Source organism: Petaurus breviceps, unplaced genomic scaffold (genome assembly GCF_028583685.1).
Source record: "Petaurus breviceps papuanus isolate PSGF00001 unplaced genomic scaffold, PetGlider_PUasm1.0 98, whole genome shotgun sequence".
In the NCBI taxonomy this organism is placed as follows: domain Eukaryota; kingdom Metazoa; phylum Chordata; class Mammalia; order Diprotodontia; family Petauridae; genus Petaurus; species Petaurus breviceps.
The window spans coordinates 1,883,822-1,891,820 of NW_027187460.1; the positions used below are offsets into that span (position 1 = coordinate 1,883,822).

The 7,999-nt window shown below is 46.3% G+C and overlaps 1 protein-coding gene across 1 annotated transcript in view; it reads left to right on the forward strand.

Moving 5' to 3' along the window:
• Positions 1 to 325: 325 nt before the first annotated feature.
• Positions 326 to 7,999, forward strand: part of TSNARE1 (t-SNARE domain containing 1) — a 227,885-nt gene continuing 220,211 nt past the window's right edge. The window contains exon 1 of the mRNA XM_069080942.1: positions 326 to 455. The gene's annotated coding sequence lies outside the window, so the exon portion shown is untranslated. The remainder of the gene's footprint in view (positions 456 to 7,999) is intronic.

Genomic DNA, 7,999 nt, shown 5'->3' on the forward strand with positions numbered 1-7,999 from the left:
CACCATCTAAGTGGGCTCTCCCCGTTGCCATGGTACCCTTCGCTTCGATCCGGCGAGGACCTACCATTCTACACCCTCTCGGGCAGGTGGGGAATCCCCAGTTGGAGATCCCCCCCCCCTCCCCCATTTCCGGTCTTCCGCGCAGGTCTTCCTGGGAGCTGTAGTTTCTGTCTGCCATTGGCCAAAATGTCTCCCCGGGGAAGCCGCTGGAAGGCGGAAAAGGGGGGGGGAGGAGCGGAGTTCCCTACCCCACCCCCACTCTCCACCCAAGTTACCGGCTGGAAGGACCGGGAAGGGGGCGGAGGTGGGGGTACAGCGCGAGAGGCGAGGGAAGGTCACGTGATGTTTGGGTGTTCGGTCTTCCCCACCCGAACGTTCCTTTCCCCTCCCCCTTCAAGCCCCCGCCCCTTCTCCGTTTACAGCACGGTGCGTGCTCCCGAGCCACCCAGTCGCAGGTGAGGCGCGCGCGCGCCGGGAGTCGTCCCTCCCTCCTTTCTCCTCTTCCTCCGGCCCCCCTCCGCCGACGCTCTCCAGCCTCTCGCGCTCCCTCGCGTCCCTTTTCCCACCCCGCTCCTCGCGCACGCCCCCTATTGTCCCGGGCTCTTGACTGTGGGGCGCGGCGCTGGGCGGGACGGGGCGGGGCGGCGTGCGGCCGGCCTGGCGGGGAGAGGAGAGCCGGGGAGATGTGGGGAACGCAGGGGAGGGGCCGGAGCACTGGCGAGCAGGAGCCGGGACGTTTGGGGCTGATCCCCGGGTGCGGGCCTTCGCAGCCTCCGGGGGCGGGCTGAGGGGCGCAGAGGCAGCCCAGGGGGTGTGAGGAACGCTCCGTGCGGATGCCTTCCGGGCTACCTTGGAGATGTGCGGGGTGGGGAGGCTGGTGGGTGGGCAGGCTGGTGGGTGGACTCACCCTTTAGGGGAGGGGCTGAGTTTAGCTGTAGCAGAGTGGGGGCGGGGACAGGAGTTTGGGACCTGATTTTGTATATGCCAAGTTGAGCTATTTGAACTTTATCTTCCAGGCACAGTGCCTGGCACATGGTAGGTGCATAATAAATCTTTATTAAGTTGAATAGATTGTCGGGAGCTCTTGAAGGCTTTTAAGGGAGGAAGGGGCAGAGTTTGTAATCAAGCAGGGCAAGGGGCTTAGATTCATAGAGATTCACTATCATTTTACTCCCTTTTCCACCTCTCCTAGATGTTAAATGGACAGACGGCCCCAAAGTGATAAAGTGATTTGTCCAAAGTTAATAAATGGCAGAGATCGACCTTGAACCCAGGTTTTCTGCTTCCCAAACCCAATACTATTAACACTGTGGGGGCGCTTCCTGTTCTTGCGTTAAAGGGTAAAGTGATGAAAGCCTAGATTTGGGTAGTATTTGTGGAAGTGGAAAGGAGGGGATGAATTTGAAAAATTACCAGGCCGTGTATGTCCTAAAAATTCTACAAGGAATATGACTAATTAATAGTCAGTTAACAAACGTTCATTAAGCACTTACTATATTCCAGGCTCTGGAGTTTACAAAAAAGACAAAAGAATGTCCTGACCCTCAAGAAGTTCCTTGTCTAATAGGGGAGCAACCAACAAATAGGTATCAGTAGTCTATGTAGGATAAATGGGGACTAACAGAGGAAAGTCACTGGACTAGACTTAAGAGGGTTTGGGAAAGGCTTCCTGTAGAAGATAGGATTTTAGTTGGGACTTAAAGGAAACCAGGAAAGGCAGTAGCGTCTCTAGAGCTGAGAGATGATGTTTGTGAAACAGCAAGAAATTGTTCTGGCAAATGCTAAAAACACACACAAAAAGTAGAACAATGACTAGATTTCTTAGATGAGATAGGTCACTTTCAGTTGAGATGGCCAAGGAAGGCTTCCTGGTAGAGGTGAGATGAGACTTAAGTTTGAAGAAGACTGGGGTAGGATTAAGATGGGGAAGCTGGCGGCTGATGGGGGTGAGAATGAATATCCAAATCACTTACATTTTCAAATGTATTGAAGGTCCCTAGTAGATTTATTTGGGTGGTTATATGGAGATTTTATATTTAATATTCCTTGAAATAATCATATGCTTGACCAAGTTTTGCAATAATTGGATTCTGCTGTTTTTCCCTTGAGGTTTGGGTGGCTGTGGCAATTGTTGCAATGAAATTTACATGGGGTGGTCAGATGAGGTAGGTTTATTGATGGAAAGCTTCATGTAGCTTCAGGTAAGGTAGGTAACCCAGTGGATGGAGTACTGGACCTGGGGCCAGCAAGTCCCGAGTCCAAATTCTGCCTCATGAACTTAATAACTCTGTGATGTTGGGTAAGTTCATTTTCAATCCTTCTGCCTCAGTTTCATAATTTGTAAAATGAGGATGATAATAGCTCTGCCTCACAGGGTCTTGTTGAGGATCAAAGGAGATAACCTAGGTAAAGTGCTTTGCAAACCTTAAAATGTTTTTATAAATAATGTTATTTTTATTTTTGGAAGAGGTTCCAAAAGCACTGACCTTGGCTAAATTCAGATCCTGGCTCTGCCACTTACTATCTGGTTAACCTTTAACTCCACTTCTCTGGGCCCTAGGTCATCTATAAAGTGAAAAGGTTGAACTTTAAGAACCTCTCAGGGCGTGCTAGTTTTCAATCTATGATCCTTTCCAGGAGGTAGTGCTGGAGCTGACTTTAAAGATTGGATAATCCTTTTCACCAATAAGAAGTCTTTACTGTGTGCCATTTTCTGTGGGGGAGACAGAGAACTAAGGATCAGCTCTTGCCCTCATAGAGCTTATAGTCCAGCAGCAAAGATAAGACACAAATACAAATAACCCTAATGTAATGCAGGACCATAAGAAAGGAACCTTCAGTGGGCTGTAGCGATTCATAGGAAGGAAGGATCATTTCCTTCCTAGAGAACTTTCTGGAGTAGTTAAGCTGGGCCTTGGGAGGAGGAGAACCAGATTGGGGTACCAAAGATTGGGGAGGAGGAGGAGGTGCTTTCTTGATTTTCTTTTTTTCCTCTTTCCTGTTCCTAGTACTGAATCAGCCTTTTGTTTCCCTGGGTTCTCATTCCTTCCTTACAGACAGACTTCTCATTCAAGTGTCTATTAAGCACCTACTCTATTCAATACACAGCTTCTTCCAGGAAACCTTCTTGGATTTCTTCCTTGGTAATGACCATTTCCCTAGGGAGTACCATAAGTCTCTAATGGCAGCTCTCTCATGTCCTAATGTAATGTGTGTTATGATTATCAGTGTCTCTGAATTGTATCCTCTTGCCAGACTGTGATCTCCATCATTAGCTACACTGTGCCTTATTAAAACTTTTTCCCATAGGGTCCAGCAAATTTTGTTTTCACAAGAGCCTCCTAATAAATGTTTATTGAATGAGCTTGGGTTCACTCATTTTGAGCCTGAAGGAACACTTATCTAATACCTTATGTTACAGATGAGGAACCGAGGCCCAGAGAGATGATGTGTTTTGCCCACGGTCACTTAAGAAGTAAATAGAGCTGGGGTCTCAAAATCCAGTGCTCTTTGTAGCATACCATGAGGGAATTGAATACCTGAAAGAAGACACTGTTCTGAGCTCTGGGAGAGATGCCATGATGAAAAAAGATAGTTCTTTTCTATAAGAAATTTACATTTCACATGAAGGGAAAAAGGTACGCAAAAAAGCATACTACTATTCAGAATGTGATTGGGTTAAAAGGAGAGATACAAAGCGTTCTGTCTAGGAAAGTTTGAGGGGAAAGAGTTTATCTGTAGCTGAGGGCCAGAGAAGGCTCCCAGGAGGAGCTGGGCAAGGGCAGTCCCAATTAAATCCCTGCACATTTATGTTCTTTTGCTCCTCCTTCTGCAAACTTGGGCGCAGGTACTGCAGAGCAGAGAGAGCTGGAGTTGGTGCTTGAGTCTGACCTCCTTCCCTCCTGCAGTGTAGTTCCCAGTGAAGGTGCTAATGAGTACGGAAAGGCTGAGGGGGAGAACTGGAGCTTGTGACTTCTTTCTCCTGAATGCTGTTTCAGAAATCATTACCTCCATCCATATTTGATGTAGCTTTCTAATGCCTCTCCAACCTTAACTCCCAGAGTTTTGGGTCTGGAAGTATCAGGGGCCCTAGGCAGGAACAGGAGACCTGAAAGGGCTTTCCTTTTGTTCATTCATGCTTCTCCTTGGTGTTTCTGTAGAACTGGAGGAGAACTTAGGAAAGACACCTTAGACGCTTGACTTGTCGAGCAAGCTTTACCTCCAACCCCAGCCAGAGTCTTTGGGGATCCAGCCCCCTTTGTCTCAGCAGCTGCTGCCAGACCCTGGTGAACTTGACCTCAGTCTGCCCCAGACTCCGGGGCTTTTTATTTTCATCCTGGCCTGTGATTTCATTAGAGTGGAGAGATCTAATGCCCTTGACCAAGGCAGATGTTCTGCTGCTGGTAGTCTGAAATTGGTGTCTGGAGGCCCTTGAGTGACTTGTTCAGGGTCACAGAGGTCTGGGCCTGTAGTTGTACCCAGACCCTCTCCATTTCAGTGCATTCTCTCTCTTCACTGTGTGCTGAGCTGCTGTCACTGGAGCTGAATGGGTTGAAGGGAGGTGGTTTTTTTTTTAAGGACTTTATTAGTTTTAGGGAAATAGGGCTGTCACACAGAACAAACCAAAAAATGTCTTGGGACTCAACTATTGAATAACAGAACCTGGCACTTCCCAGGGTTTGGAGGAAGGAATGAATTTTGTATAAAAACCTCAAGGTGCTATGGAAATGTGGGCTGCTATCCTTATTAATATCTTAAAATCTCTCCTCCGTCCCCACCTCTCTTAATTCATATAGCTACTACCCTAGTGAGTTTGTCGTTACCATCCATATACTATTGCAATAATAGCCTCCGAACGGATACTCTGCTTCTTTCCTTCTCCATTGATTGTTGTTAAGGTGTTTTTCAGTTGGGTCCAACCTATTGTGGCCCCATTTTGGGGTTATCTTGGCAAAGATACTGGGGTGGTTTGCCATTTCCCTCTTCAGTTCATTTTATAGATGGGGAAACTGAGGCAAATAGGGTTAAATGATTTGTTCAGGGTCACACAGCTAGTGTGTGTCTAAGGCTGGATTTGAACTCAGGTTTTCCTGACTCCAGTCTGAGTGCTCCATCCACTGCTCCTAAAATACTGCCACACTGACATTTCTTCAGAGATCTTACCATGCCACTTCTCTGCTCAAAATACTTCAAAGATTCCTGTGGTGCTCTTTATAACTGGAGTTAAGGGATGTGAGTTCAGGTCCTATCCCTGTCACCTCCTGCCTGCCTTTGTTGAATCACTTCTCTCTGGGACTCAGTTTCCTCATTTGGAAAATAAGGGGGTTGGACTAACTGGTCTTGGAGGTCCTTTTCAGCTCTAGTGTTGTTATCACCGTCAAAAATCCACTACCAGCCTGGTGCTCAGGGCTTTCCATAACTTGGCTTCCAACTCCTATTTGCAGCCTTTTCTCAAACTGTTGTCTTCCATGTATTCTATGCTGCAGCCAAAGTGGACCTGGGCTACTCCATATGGTCCCACTTGATCCTGTTTTTTGTCTCATGCTGATTCCTCTGTCTGAAATGCTCTCTGCTCCACTGTCTGCCTGTTGAATTGCTACTTAAATCTACAACTCTCTGCCCTCTCTTCTTCTTCCTCTTTCTTCCCCCCTTCCCCTTCTCCCTTTCTTCTCCCCCCCTTCTCTTTTTCTCTCTTCTTCCTCCCTCAGGCCCCTAGGTAATCAAGGTCCCTCCTTGAAGCAAACAATTCCCTCTTTATGCTACTTTTCAATAGGGTTTCTAGAAATGGGAAAATCATAGTCTCCTGAAGTGGCTTGTCTTATCCAGTTAAAATCTACTGCTGCCAAGCAGTGATGGCAACTCTCTGGACTCCACTGTTTCTACAAATAAAATGGAGGGACTGGACTAGAATTACCTCTTCTGTCTCCTGTGTCTCTGATATTCTATGAATCTTATTTCCCAAATCCTCTTCTCACTTTAACATTCTATGTTCTGTGAACCTTTTTCCAGCTCTACATTCGGGGATCAAAGGGATCTTCCAGCTCGGATGTTCAGTACTTTGAGTTCTAAGGCTTCTTCTCACCCCTGATGTTCTAGGGGATTCCTGCATTAGGCAGGAATTTGGACTGGATGACAACCAAGGACTTTTCTAGTGCTAACAATTGATGGTTTTACGATTTCAGCTATAACAACAACAGTGATATTAGCTGAAATGTATAGAGTACTTTACAGTTGAGTTTGTATCCTCATCACAACCTTGGATGGTACTGCAGGTATTTTCATCTTTATTTTATGGCTAAGGAATCTGGGGCTCAGGTGAAGTGACTTGCCCAAAGTCACATAGCTAGGAAGTGGCAGAGAAGAGATAGGACCTTAGAGGTGCCACCATGAAACTATTGGAGTTGATGTCCATCTTCCCTTCCCACCCAGTGTAGGAATCCTTCTAGCATCTCTGTTAAATGGTTCATCCAGACCCTGCTGAAAACGTTCAGTGAGAGTGAGTGAGCTCTCTCTGCCCTACCAGGTGCAGAGCATTGTCCTGAGCTTTTACATTGTAAGAGCTGGAAGGGACCTTAGTGATCCTCTGCTATAATTCCCTCCTCGAAAAGAGGAAACAGAGGTTCCTCAAGGTGATGGGACTTGCTCACCCATAGCTAGTTAGTGGTAGGGTGGAGAGAAGGTCCCACATCTCTCTCTTGACCCCCATTGAAGGGCATTTATGGTTGTCTAGCTCTCATTAGGTTTTGACATCTACCTGACATTTACCTCAAGACAACAAATATTATGTTTCAAAGGCCATGCTGGGTGCTTGAGGCACAGAGACAAAGTAAAATTGTTCTTGCCCTCAAGCAACTTTCATTTCACTGGAAGGGGTAGGACATAAACAACTATGTATAGTATGGTGGAACCTGATGATGAAGAAAGCATTAAGAAGTAGGGTTCAGAGGTAGCTTCAGAGGAGCCAGCTGGGTGGTTCAGTGGATAGAGTGCTGGTCCCAGAGTCAGGAAGACCTGAGGTCAAATTATGACCCAGATACTTGCTAGCTGTGTGACCCTAGGCAAGTCATTTAATTTCTCTATGCCTCAGTCTCCTCAATTGTAAAACGGAAATAATAGTAGCACCTTCTTCCCAGGGTTGCTGTGAGGATCAAAAGTGAGATAACAATTGTAAACACTTCGCAAACCTTAAAGTGCCATTTAAATGCTAGCTATTAGGAAGCAACAGAGTTGAGTGTTGAAAGAAGGTGAAGAATATAAGAGGTCAAAAGGGTAAGGGAGTGTTTTCTAAGAATGGGAAATGGCTTCTGGATGTATAAGAGAGTAGAAGATTGAGTATTGAATTTGGGGGACAGCTAGTAGTACAATTTGGTTGTAACATAGAGTTTGTGAAGGGAGTAGTATGAAATAAGGCAGGGAAAGGCCAATTGGCAGAGGCCCTTAAATGCCCAACTATGGAGTTTGTATTTTATCCCATAGGTCATAGGGAGGCACTGATTATTTTTGATCAGAGGAGTGGAATAATCAGAACTATGCCTTAGGAAGGTTATTTGGCAGTTGTGTGGAAGATTGATTGGATGAAAGAGGCATGGGAAGCAGGAATACCAATGAGGAAGTTATGACCACAATTGTAGTGAGGGGTTGTAAGGACCTGAGCAAGAGTGGTCCCTCCATAATTGGAGTGAATAGATGAATGTGAGAGATGTCATGGAGGTAGAAGAGACAAGACCTGGAGGAGGAGGGAAAGGGAGGGCTTAAAAATGGATGATTTAGGCACTAGCAGTACCATACACAGAAACAGAGATGTTAGAAGATATGTTGGGTTTCCAGGTGAGGATAATGACTTGTTTTTTTTGGACTTGTTGAGTTGAGTTGTCTATTCAGGCCTATCCAACAGATAGTTGGCATGGAGAGAGATGGAGGGAGAGAGAGATGGAGAAAGAGATGTGGAGGGTGGGAGAGAGAAAGGGGGAGAGAGAGAGAGGGAGAGAGAGAGAGAGAG